This window comes from Thunnus albacares, chromosome 10 (assembly GCF_914725855.1).
Source record: "Thunnus albacares chromosome 10, fThuAlb1.1, whole genome shotgun sequence".
Classification (NCBI taxonomy): domain Eukaryota; kingdom Metazoa; phylum Chordata; class Actinopteri; order Scombriformes; family Scombridae; genus Thunnus; species Thunnus albacares.
In genome coordinates this window covers 33,258,693-33,272,130 of record NC_058115.1, presented here as the reverse complement: position 1 = coordinate 33,272,130, position 13,438 = coordinate 33,258,693, and the positions used below count along the sequence as shown (strand labels likewise).

At 39.1% G+C, this 13,438-nt stretch overlaps 1 long non-coding RNA gene across 2 annotated transcripts; it reads left to right on the top strand.

Moving 5' to 3' along the window:
• Window positions 1-10,525: 10,525 nt before the first annotated feature.
• LOC122989809 lies at window positions 10,526-12,419 on the top strand. 2 transcript variants are annotated; one of them, XR_006405171.1, is made up of 2 exons: window positions 10,526-11,189; window positions 11,309-12,419. It is a non-coding gene; the product is annotated as an uncharacterized LOC122989809 (long non-coding RNA). The 2 variants fall into 2 exon arrangements; XR_006405170.1 differs by having other exon boundaries at window positions 11,306-12,419.
• Window positions 12,420-13,438: the final 1,019 nt, after the last annotated feature.

The window sequence follows — 13,438 nt, the reverse complement described above, 5'->3', positions numbered from 1 at the left end:
TTATAAATGTTCCACTCCAAAGAAGTTTTCAAACTATTACAGTCAGAAGTTGAGTCTGGACAACTTGCTGCAGTAAAATCAGGCCTGAACACCTACTAAGAACATCTGTTTTCTTTTAAAAGTCAAAGTTTAAATGTGTTATCCACACAGTTAAAAATGGAGCTTTGGTTTTAGGATTTTAATTTATTGGACATAAAGTATTGAGAGAAAGTTTTAGTCACTTTAGATGTTTAGATTCAACGAGCCCAAACATCCAGCCAGAGTCATAAAGAACTATCTTCAGCTACAAGAAGAACAAGGAGTCCTGCAAAAGATGGTCTCTGATCTCAACATCATGGAGTCAGCATGAAGAGACAGAAGCAGCAGAAGAAGAACGGTGGCATCTTCTCCAAGACGCAGGAACAACCGACCTGCCGAGTACCTGAAACACTGAGGAGAACTGCTGCCGTTTTAAAGGCAAAGCTGAACTTACGTTAGCGACCGAGCTAAGCTAACGTGACAACTTTTCTTTTTTTAGCTCTAAGAGCTTTACTTTCCCTCTTCAGTCACTTTTTATTGAATGAAATTGTGTGCAATAGAGAAGAAAATGTCAGAGGGAAGTAAACAGAAGAGAGAAAACAGAGAAAAACTGCAGGAGATATTGTGACTGACTAGCTGCTCGGCGTTAGCTAGTGACTCATCACTTCATCACCAAAGACTCTCATATTATCTTCACTGCATCTCTCTCTCTCCTTTGGGGTTGCTAACTTTGATTTTGTAACCTTGCTAGTGTGATTGCTAACTGGACAATAAGTTCACAGTTTATACAAATGATGTTTCTGTACTATAGTCTGCTGTCTGACGACTGACTGCATCTCTTTAGTGAAGCATTTTATACTCCAGCAGAGCAGACACACCGCTAATATGATCTGGACTCTCTGGCTCTCCGTTACCTCAAAGGTCAACACTGTCATAATGATTTCTGGTCGACGGCAGGAAGTCACATGTCGTAGTTCACTGAAGCTGAACTTGACATGAAGGTTTTGCACAGATTTGCTTCAGAATTGGACAAACAAACAATAATTTGGATCAATCAACGTTTGATAAAGTCATTGATTTAGGGAGCTGTGATAACAGGTTCATTTGTTGTGATTGTTTGTGTTTGTTGGGGCACTAATATCAGACTGATTGCTAGCCTTCTGCTGGAAGCAAAGCGGTAGCCGAACTCCATCAAAAAGAATCTGACATCCCTCTTCCAACATCTCCAAAACTGTGTCATTCACACAACAAGAGTCCGCTGGGTTTATGTGACAAAGCTCACTGTGGGTTCAGGACTTTAGAGATGTTTTACTTTTCTATTTCTGTTCACCTGTTCAATAAACAAGAAACCACATGAATGCAGTTTTATAGTGAACAGACTGGTTGAGCTTTCGATCTCCTCCACACACACACACACACACACACACACCGCCTCCCTCCACCCCCTGCAGTGTTTAACCCCCCGCCGCTTTGATTGAACCTCAATAAAAAGTTCAGTTTAACAAGCTGAGTCTGGGATTCCAAGCAGCATTGTCTCGGCTTTTATTCTCATTAAGCATGTGGGAGATGATGATTTCTTCTCTTTTCTTCTCTGCAGCACGCTGAGGTGGAATTACACCCCGGTGCTGCTTTTCTTCTGGGTGCTTTTATGGATCTCAGCCTCTCCTGCAGCAGGGTGGCAGATTATTAATCAGATTCATAAATAATAAAAGATGGCAGTGAGGCCCCTGGGCGCTGGGGGCCACTGCTTCTTCCACAGCGAGGAAAAAAAAAATGATGGAGGATAAGTCGTAGGAAACAATATTAACACAAAGCCAGCTGGATTTATCCAAAGTCTGCTTACAGTCTACCTGAGGAGGAGGCCGTCGAACGTCTTTATAAAACCTGAGCTGGTTAATATTCTGCCTGCAGCTCAGGACTGCAGGGGAAATTAGCATGAAGCTAATCTCTCTAATTCTCTGTGTTTAAGCTAACGGTGCTGCTAACCTGCTACCTGAGAAAAAGAATGACTCTGAGATGTCACAGGTGACCTCTGCGATGCTTAGACCACAGACTCAATCTGTCATGAATTCAGACTTTGTGAGTGTAATTCTTCATCCAAAAAAGTATTTATCAAAACGAGTTTCCAGCTTTCTGTTCTTTAAGTTTCATTTATTTTATATAAAAGCCAATAATCAAATAATGGCTGATAGCTGAGGGCACGACCAGCACAAACAAATAAAGTCTGGGTAAAAAATAACAGCTCACATGGTAAATTTAGTGTAATCCCCATTAGAGCTGCAACGACACTCTGTCAGTTGCCAACTATTAAATTAATCGCCAACTATTTTAATAATCGATTAATCGTTTTGAGTCGTTTTTTAAAGAATTCTCTGGTTCCAGCTTCTTAAATGTGAATATTTTCTAGTTTCTTTAGCTGTCTATGACAGTAAACTGAATATTTTTTGGTTGTTTTGTCCCGACCAACAGTCCACAACCCAAAGATATTCAGTTTATTATCACAGAAGACTGAAGACACAAGAAAACATTCACATTTAAGAAGCTGCAATCAGAGAATCTGGAAAAAATGACCCAAAACGAGTAATCGATTATCAAAATAGCTGACGATTTCTTTAGTAGTTGGCAACTAATCAATTAATCGTTGCAGCTCTGACGTATATACACAGTATAATACACATTGTTGTATGTATTTCCACTTTATATATGTGTTTATTGTGTCATAATGAAATAAAAACATATGTTAAATGGACAATAACTCAGCTGTCTGAATTGTTTTCATTATGACATGATTTTTTCATTTAAATCAAATCACAACACAGAACATGAAGGGAGGAGCTGTGTTGCATTTCAATATTGTCCAGCAGAGAGCAGCACGTACAAAACACCGTCGGTAGTTTTCATGAGTTTAGTTTGACTTCATTTTTGTTTACTTTCTTTTTTTAAACAATTGCATATGTGTAGTTAACATTATGACATCATGCAAGTTAACATGTGACGCCATCTAGTGACATCTAGCGACTTTTCTAGCAGGCTGGTGAACTAACTGGGTGATCAGGTGCCCTTTAAAGGTGCAGTGTGTAAGATTTAGTGGCATCGAGCGGAACAGACTTGGTAGAAATGGAATATAATATTATAATTTAAAAAAAATTACATATACAGAAAAATAATGTTCTCAGGTCTTTTTTCCTCTAACAGAGGTCTTAATACTTATTTTTCCTTGTTTTCATCCTGCTCCCTGTTTGTCTGGAGCTTCTCCTCGTTCTCATTTACACACTCACTCACGCTTCACTTCACTTCACTCGACGAGCGAGCGAGCGCTGATGAAACAGCGAACCGACGCCTTCCGACACGACGTCTGACCTCGGTTCATCGGAGGCCGGCTCAGGTGCGGCGTGCAGCAGATTTCTTCACGCATGTTTGCATTTCTGCGTTTGTACATGATGATGTTACACCGACGCAGCGTCACAAACGTGGACGGCCGGAGGAAGACGAGCTGAGAGGAATTAATGAGTGGAGATAATTGTTGAAGGATGTGCTGGGATACATAAAAACAACGAGAGCTGAACTAATGTCTGATGTTAAGATGCAGCGAGGGGAGTCAGGTGTGAAATCTATCAACACACACACACACACACACACACACACACACACAAGGTGAGCTGCCGTTTAACACAGAGGCAGCAGTGAGCAGGTTTACATGTACACTGCTACCTTGGCCTTCACCAAGTTTTCGGTATTGGGAAATAACATCATGTCCTGCACTGCAAGACGTCTCCCATCATCACTAGAGCAGAAATAAAACAACATAAAGAGGAAAATATTAACTTAAAATAACAGTGATATTACTGATAATGATTAAAGATGAGAAACCACAAATTTATTTTAATAAATAATATTTTGATGCAGTTTTTGAATGGAATCAGAAAGTTGTCTGTCTAAATAAATACACTTCTTCCATACATAGGAAAGACTCTAAAGACTGTATGACTCTAAAGTTGGTCGTGTGAGGGTTAAAATACTGTGATTTGATGATATAGTTTTATATCTAGCGGTTTCACTACTCATCGGCTCTTATCTTTCATGTCCTAACAGCATTAAAGGTTCAGTGTGTAGAATTTAGTGACATCTAGTGGTGAGGTTGTATACCCTCCCTACTCTCTTCCCTAATTGCCCATCACTGCTCTATAACAAGTCCAAATATTTATGAAACAGGGATTTTCTGCCTTTTCTTCCTCTGGTCTTTTCTTCTTCTCTCTGCTTCTTAGATAAACACAAGCAGACAGTCACATACTGTAAATGGTTCCACTTAAATACACACACTCATTCTAAACAGCGCAATTAAAAGAAACCGGCAAACAGTATTATCATCATCACACTCAGTGACTGACAGAGTTTATGTTTATTGTAAACTGAACTACACAGTTATGTGATTTTAATTAAAGAGCAGGCAGCTGAGAGCACAGCTCGTCCTCCGCTGTTAGCTGCTCTCTGATGACCCAGCTCGTCTACAGTTCGGTCTGGCGACAGTGACCTTAGTTAGGTTTGAGTGACACACGCTTTGTAGCGGTTGTAGTAATTTCAATGATGTGAGTTCTTTTTTTTTTGTTTTAATTGAAGTAGAAATTGTACAACAATAAATGGCAAGTGATGCATCATCAGTAGAGGGCTCTTCAGAAAACAGAATAATAACCTAACAAAAGACAAAACAATAAAATAGAATAAAATAGCTAAGGGGTAATAATAATAATAATTATAGTAATATTTTTGTAATTTTTTTGTTTTCTTCCTCATATACTTCAGTGATTTGCAGTACAGTACTAGTTCTGTCATACAAACCACCAATAAGGGTTGTGTCTTGATACATTTACATATATGAATAAAAAAATTACCTAAAATAAATAAAGTATTCAACAGAAATTCATTTTTTTTTATCCTCCTTTATGATTCCTAATGTGATATAATTTCTGGAAAAATGGGAGAAAGAAAAGATTTTTGATTCTTAGTGCGCTAAAGTAGTGCGGTTTTAACCATCAAAATAATTATAATATTATATATTATAATATTGTTTATATTTTCCATTGGAAATTAAACTTCATACAGAGTCCATCAAAAGGTAAGATGTTGCCAGATTCATCTAATAAATGGGTGAAATATTTTTCTCCATCCAGTCAATATATAATATAAAAATAAAGGCCAATTCCAGATGGGAACATCGTGCAGAGTGAAACTGTGTTTGTACAATAGTTTCCAGTGTAACTGTACTTGAATGGAAAAAGGAGCATTTTACAGGTAATTTTTGAACAAAGTCACAACGTAAAAGAAAACCAATCATTTAAAAAAATTTCCTGGGAACACAATATCAAAAACTATTATTAACTAGAAAGGCTTTTAACCATTTGATCTTTGAGGTTCCAGTTATACAGTCAAAGTCAATGGCCTTTAGATCATCTTAATAATCTTTTACCATGGTTACTTTCTTTAAATGATGAGGTTTTCTTTTCCAAATGTAGTCAAAGTTTAACTTGTTGATGGTCTTTACTGTTTTGTTAGATATGGGAAGAGGATAAGCTGGATAAATGCATCTTGAAAGACTTTTCACCTTTGTTATATAAATGCAACCAAAAAGAGAAAAACCTCCATTTGACCATTTGTCTAACCTCGATTTGCATTCATCCATTTTGCTCCATATATTCGAAGTTTCACTTAATTTAGTTCCCTCTGTAATACGCACACAAAGTATTTAAACCGTAGTTTTAATGGGGATACTGTCATGTACAGCTAATACTTCACACTTTTTGTAGTTCAGTTGTGAACCAAATGTTTCTGAAAATGAATCTGTAATCTGAATAGCCTTTAGAACTTGCTCAAAATTTTTCAAAAACAAAGTTGTGTCGTCTGCCAGCTGACTTACGACTATTTGGTTCTCAAAGACACTCTATTGCGCAACATGTGAATTTTTGATAAGAAGTGACGACATTTCCGCTACAACTAAGAAGAGTGATGGTGAAACTGGGCAGCCTTCTTTTATACGTCTGTTAATTGTAAAACAAGAAGAAGTACCACCTGATAAAGATACTGAGCTATTAGTGTCATGATAAAAACATTTGATTTGATCTGAAAATACGCTGAATCAAGATGTGTACGGGGAGGTAACTTTAATACAACCCTGATTAATGTGTTTTGGGCGGTCTGTAGTTTATTTTTGATGTATTGTGATGTACTATTATATATAAATATATATTAAACCAGGAAGTGGTGGCATAGTCAAAGTGACATTGAGCTAATGCTTCAGCTAATGTCTTCAGTATTGATTTATCCAACAATCCTGATTTTCCAGCCAGGAATTTAGTCTTTTGGCAGATTATTGAGGACTGTCATAGCTATGGCCTCCACTGATAGATGTTTATCTAATGTAAATGTTAATTAGTGAATACCTAGCTAAAATAACAGTCTCTCCTACCTTTACCTTCATCTCTGGGGTCTTTTCTGGTTTAATTCTTGAACCAAATAGAATAGCCTCTTTTCCTTCCTACATGAAGAGACAGCTTGTTATCAGACAGCCAAGTCCCAACATTTACTCAAAGAACTTTCCACAACTGCTAAATCTTTATGTGACACAAAAATAGCTGAATTGTCTGCATAGAGAAAAAGGTGAGATGGACAGGCATCCTTCATGTCATTAATATATAATTAAAAAAGAGTGGCCCTAGGACACTCCCCTGAGGGATCCCACAACTGATAGTTTTAGCTTCGGAAAATGTTCCATTGACATCCACCATCTGTGTCCTTCCAGAGAGGTAAGAATTGACCTGTTTCATGGACAACTTGTTAAACCCCACGGCCTTTAATGTGAACAGCAGGATATCATGATCTTCAGTATCAAAGGCCTTCTGAAGGTCTAATGTATCCATTTCACAGAAATCGCCTGCATCAACTTCCTTTCCGTCTGTTAAATATAAAAGGCAGGTTTCTGTGGAATAGGATTTTCTGAAACCTGACTGTCATTCAAATAACATGTTGTGAGTCAAGTATGTATTCATCTGTTCATGTATAATCTTTTCGATGACCTTGGAAAGGACACTTGAGATAGAAACCAGTCTATAATTTCCTTTCTCAAACCTATTACCCTTCTTATAGAGAGGAATGATTCTTACAGTCTTGAGATCTGTGGGTACCTTCTTGCTCTATTGAGAGATTAATTAAATGGGCCACAGCAGGTGTAATACACTCTGCTGCATCCCTTAGGAACCTGGCAGGTATATTATCTAAACCTGTTGCTATATTGTAATTCAGTTCATTCAGCCTCTTAAGGACTCTATTCTCTTCTACTCTGTTAAAAGAAAAAACGAGTCAGCTTGAAGCTCTTGTTGAGAATAAAAGCTCTGAACCTGTGTCTCTCCATAAAGACCTGAATGACAATGGAGATCCTTTACCAGACTGTTTGCAACTGATGTTAAGTATGAGTTCAAACATTCTTTTGTACAACGCACATGTGAGGGGTCAATTGATATCAGCGAGATATTTTATATTTGTTATCGAGGGCATTCCCTGCTGTTAAATCAGAGAATTTATTTTCTTTTGTAATTTAGTTGAGTTTAACAGGTTAATTTGCAGAACTTAATTCACCCTAATGGGTTAAATTTAAACTGCATTAAAGTTCTTGTCTGCAGGCAGTGTAGATAATCCTTTTTGTATTTCATTCAGTATTGTTTGTAGATGCGCTGTCCAGCTCCCGCCACCAGGGTGTGCTGTTGAGTCGGAAAAAGCGAGTTGTGAGGGTGAAGAAGAAAACCGTGTTGTTGTCCATTGTAGCCGAGAGAAGAAGACAATTGTTTTAGCAGCAGAGAAAGTTTGCTGCCAGACTGTGAGAGTGAGCATATACTGCTTTGTTTTCGTTGTTAAAAGCAAAAAAAAAAGACATTGCTAGTTGCACGACAGTCCTGCATCTGCCTGAGTCCTTGGCTGCAACACACACAATGAAAAAACAACATGTACAAATCTTGTGAGAGTTTCACAAATCTAGGGTAACCGTCTATACATGACGCTTAGGAGGAGGTGGTTTGGGTGGATGGCTGGATAGTTAGATAGAAAAAAGTGGCAGAAAGTGAACTTAGCTGCAGGAGACCGCTGTTCACTTCCTGTTTCTAACCACAAGTGTCATGTTTTCAACCACGAATCAGGACATTTTTTTAAAAACCATAACGTGGTGTTTACTGTTGCCATAATGACAAAGGTTGCCTAACTTTAAGGAAGTACTAACCACGTTTAAAGTGATCATTTTAATCCAAACCATGATCTTTCCCTAACCATAACCAGACCTGAACCACGGCGTTTTTAACAGTGATTTACGGTTTTGGAAAGCGGCAGATTACGCTCCTGTGGGTCGTTCCTGAGTGCAGGTACAATAGTTATTTCATTATGAGAATGTGTTGCATGACCAGACGTCATTAATCCTACAGAAAGTCAACTTCCTGTGATTCCTGTCAGGCTAATCTGCAGCACAGCAACTGATATCCTGATATATTGATAATTATCAAGGATAAAAAGACAATAAAGATAAAAGCTTATTTCCATTGAGGTCCTCTAAGGGTAAAACGGGGTAAGATGGTTGATATTCAAGTCAGACGAGACTGGTTGAAAAAAAAAAAATCTAACAACAAAACAGTGATTGAGCCATAAAAACAAGCCAAACAAACTTATGATTGACTTTTCATCAACCTTTTAAAACTCCTCTCAGTCTGCTGTTGCTGTCAGTGGATAAAAATGTATTTTTGTCTATGGCCCTCCTGAATCTAAAATGAATAATATTAGTTAAATTATGTATTTTTTGCAAAATTATCATCATCTCTGACAAGACTAAAATGGTAACCAGCAGCTGTATTTACAACTGTATCTAATTCTTCTGTCGAATGTAAGAAGACTGAAATTTGAAAATGCACTTTTGGATCCAAATCCTTTCAGTTTTTGGAGGCTAAAATTTGGAACAGCTGACTAGATGAAGTAAAATCCTCTGAATCTATTTCAGTTTTTAAAAACAGGTGTAAAAACGTCTTATTTAATGAAATGTAAAGAGGAGTAATACAGTAAAAATGTACAACTTGTATATTTACTATCAGTCTGCAGTAAGACTTTGGAAATAAGTTATTTAAATTTTTAGTGTTTTTATCCTTTCATGCTTCAATTTTGTGCAGAACACTTTGTTTTATGATCTGTTTACAGTTTATTTTTGTTTATTTTATGTTTTTCCTGGCGAATATGTGGAAAACAGTGTTATGTGTAGCTGTTATATGACAATTTAGTCACATCAGAAACAGTACATACAGTCCAGCCATCGAACATTTTGATGTCTGTACTGTAACTCTGAGTCTTAGAATCAATGAAATAGCTTTGGAGTTATTGGAAGATGTACGTTTCAGTTTTTATAGAGCTAGTCGAGCAGTTTTTCCCCTGATTTCAGCCTTTTTTTTCTACAGATTTTAAATCTCTCTGTTTCACCTCTAACACACACACAGCGAGGGGTCCGCGGGACGTCGCAGTGGCGGCCTCCTCCGAAAGCTTGAGGACGATTCACCAACGAGCGTGGAGGAGTCTCTGAAGGCTCCCTCGTCACAATTTTTATCTGCTGAACATCAACCTGTCAGAGCAGCGAGGGTTTAATGGAGAAAAAGAGAGAAGAGAGAAGCTGAAGGAGGGTAAAAAAAACAGAAATGACCGTTCACCGTTTTTAATTTCGCCTCCATGACTTGGTTTCATTGCCTCCGTGTGAATGATGGCTCATCTGCAGTTATCATTCAACGATTTTACAAAGTTGTTTTTTTTTTTTTTTTAAAGTGTTTGCTGAACATCTTGCAGGAAGTTGTGGGCAGTAAAGCGTGGCCCTCTCTTCACTAATCGTCTTCTAACAGCCAGCAGAGATATGCTTCACACGCTGCAGGAAAAACAGATTAACAGTTTGGGTGCGATTATTAAACTTAATGACAGATGAAGCAGCGGTGCAGACGACACTTTAACCTCAACACGGGTCAGTCATAAACACGTCAAAAAATATAATCAAAGTAATAACATCATTCTTAATTAATACGCAGGGATCTTCTCATGTACAGGCCACTTTATTGTAATAACGGAGGTCTTTTTATTTATGTGTGTGTCACTTTTAAGTCTTTTTTACGGTCTGAAGATGCTTTTTTTTGCCCTTTTTTCTTGCAATTCTTACTAATCCCTGTTCTATTTCTCTACCTGTCCTGTCCTTGTTTTTATGGTTGTACTCTTATAAGCTCACTGAAAGGAAATCAACCAAAAGAGAGCCAGGTATTTCCCTCAGGAGTTGTTAGAGAGCAAAAACAGAACTAAAAGAGAGTGAATATTGGACTTACATTCACCAGGTGGACAGAAACACGACTCCAAATGAATGATAATGTTGCTCCGTAACTGCTGGATGTGGAAATAAGCAACTGTTTGCTAACAAGTTCAACATATCAACTTAAAAGCTGATGATGTGTCAGTGTTGTGTTCGCTGCTTGTTTCTGATGGAAACTAGTGGACAAAATATCAGTTAATGCAGGTTTAAAGCATCAGAGTTTCACTATTTAACTATAACACACAAGTTATTAAGTGTCAGGATTTAGCTACATGTTGGCCTACGATAGTTACAAATCTTGTCCAAAATATCCTTTTCTTCCTTCTCATCTTCCTCCACCTTCCTCATGTTTTTCTCCCAGTTCATCCTCCCTCTCTTCCTCCTCCTCCTCCCTCCCCCCTCCTCCATCGGGTCATTTTTCATGCGTGACATCTGCAGGATGTCACACCTGAGCAGCGCGTCTCTCTCTGCTGAAGATCTATGAGTCCTGGATTTCATATTTTCAGTTTATTTACCTCGTCGTTTGTTTTCATCTTTTTTTACTGATGCGGGGGTCATTTGACAGTTTGGAGTCGTTTTCAAATCTCCGCCACATGAACACTCATACATTATAGCTTTGTGCTTTTTCCTCCCGCCCCCCCTCACAGGCTGCCACGGGCTGAGGAGGAAATATGTTTCCGCCACATGCTGATTTACAGCGAGCTGCTGGTGGAGGCTGATAGATATTTGTTTCCATGCGGCCGCCGGGAGTCAGATGGTGACTGTTGCTATGTCTTCATATCCTCGACGCCGCCTGATGAGCTCTCACGTCCTCGTATGGAGAATTTCTGCTCATATATGGTTTATTAAAAAAAAAGGAAAAACAAACTGTCATGATCCTGTCACTGCCCTGTCATTCTTGTCTTTATTGTGTCATTTCTTTTGTTGAAGAAGTGTGCCTCCTGTATTCCTCCCCGGCCTGCTTCTCCCTCCACACCTGCCCTGCATCAACCTCGTCAGCCCTGCCCTGCTCCCATTGTCCCTCCCCAGCATATCAGCTCCTTGCCTGGTCTCCCATCTCGTCACCTGTTCCCTATCCCCCCCCCCGTTAGTTCAGTTTGTATTTAAGTCCTGTTGTTCAGTTCGCTCTTTGTTGGATCATCTGTTCTGTCTTGCTTTGCCTGCACTCCTGAGTCCTGTTCCCAAATAAATATTAATTCTTCACTTCCTGTTGCCTGCAGTCTCCTGCTTTCGGGTCCATCTGCTCTGCTCCGCAGTGACAGAATGATCCAACCGCACATGGACCCAGCAGACAAACTTGGTGAGGTGATTCACACCATTCAGCGCCTCATCAACTATTGCAGCAACACCTTCAGTGTAGAGTACAAGGAAGCAGCTCAGAAAATGGCTCTCCAGGATGTTGCTTCTAGGGTTTGCCTAGCAGAAGTACTAGCTTGAATTTCAGGGGGACTTGACAACTACTCTGGTCTCCTTGTCTGCTAGTCTCCAGACTGCTCCTGAGCTGCAGCTGCTGTCTCCCGTTGCTGTGCTTCTGCAGTCTCCTGTTTCACCAGATCCACCGGCCCGGCTCAGCTGCCTGTCTCCCAGCTGCCGGACTCTAGTCCTGCACGCCAGCCTCGTCATGATTTCTGGTATTGTCATATTCTGGATAATAGTGGAATATTAGTGTGCATGTAAACGTACTTATTGATCTACAAAGGGTGAAACAGGAAAACAAAGTACATCTAAGTGATGAATCAGTGACTCAACAACAGGCTCATGTCTGCCCAAAATGTAACTTGAGGTTGACATTTTAATCTTCTGTGTGTGTAAAAGGAGTGGGTGAAAAATGAACTGATCTACTAACATGTATTGTGTGTGTGTGTGTGTGTGTGTGTATCAAAGCCTGATATCTTATTCCTCCGTTGTTGTCCAAGAACTATTAAAAACACATCGGTGAGCAACACCGCTGCACTGGGTCATCAGTTATGTCAACAGATTCATCTTTAGCTTCCACATGCTGTTAACATCGCACATGACGGAATTTTAAAGGGGACATAATCAACTCATAGTGGTTTTCTGTCATTTATATCCACAACTTGAGGTGAACGTATGTAGAAATGCTCCCAGCAAGTCAAAAGCCGTCTGTTCTGTAGCCTTCATTGCTAAAGTGGTTGCTAAGCTTTTTTTAATGTGTTCATGTTGTCCACTCTGATATTTCAAATGTGATTCAGCTCCAACATGTACGGATAGGTTTGAGAAGTTGACATTTGGAGTAAAGAAGGAGAAAAAGAAGTGCGGAGCCGGAGGAAGCTTCCTGAAGCTGACCAATCAGAACAGAGTGGGCTCATCAGGAGGCGGGGCCTTAAAGAGACAGGAGCTAAAACGGCCTGTTTCAGACAGAGGCTGAACTGAGGGGCTGCATAAAGGACCAGTAGAAGATCAATAAGGAGTTTTTAACTGGAAATCATGCAAAGATATTCCAGTAGAGCCCCAGAATATCAATATAGAGCTGGAAATGTGCAGAATATGGCCCATTTAAGCTGTGATTGGATGTTTCTTGCCTAAATGCACTTTGAGAGTTGTAGTTAACTTGAAGGCTTGAAGCTTTGATTTTTTATTCTTATTTTTTATGAAAGAACCAGATATCTGTTCATCTTCTGTACTGATGATTCAACCAGTAGATTTTTATGTTGTTGGCAGTGTTACAGCCTGAGAGTTGATCGTGATGTGTTTTTGTTGCATTTGAGCATTTTGGATGTCAGATGAACTGTTGGTTGGTTAAAAAGAATTGAGTGAAAGTTTTAGGAAAAAGTGCACTCAGTATTAAGAAAAGTGTGCAGCCATTTGTAAAGAACTGTAACATTACTGAAGCAGCAGATTTCAGACATGCTCTGTAATATTTAACAGCCTGAAATCTGATCCAGTCCCAACAGAAAACACCACCTGATCCACACAAACACAAATACTCTGACTCCTGAAGTCTGTGTTGATGTTCTTTATCGTCCGCTGACCTCACTCATAGTTCGACGGCGGTTTTTTAGCTGACAGTGCTGCTAACCTTTTGGCAATAAATGCTGATGT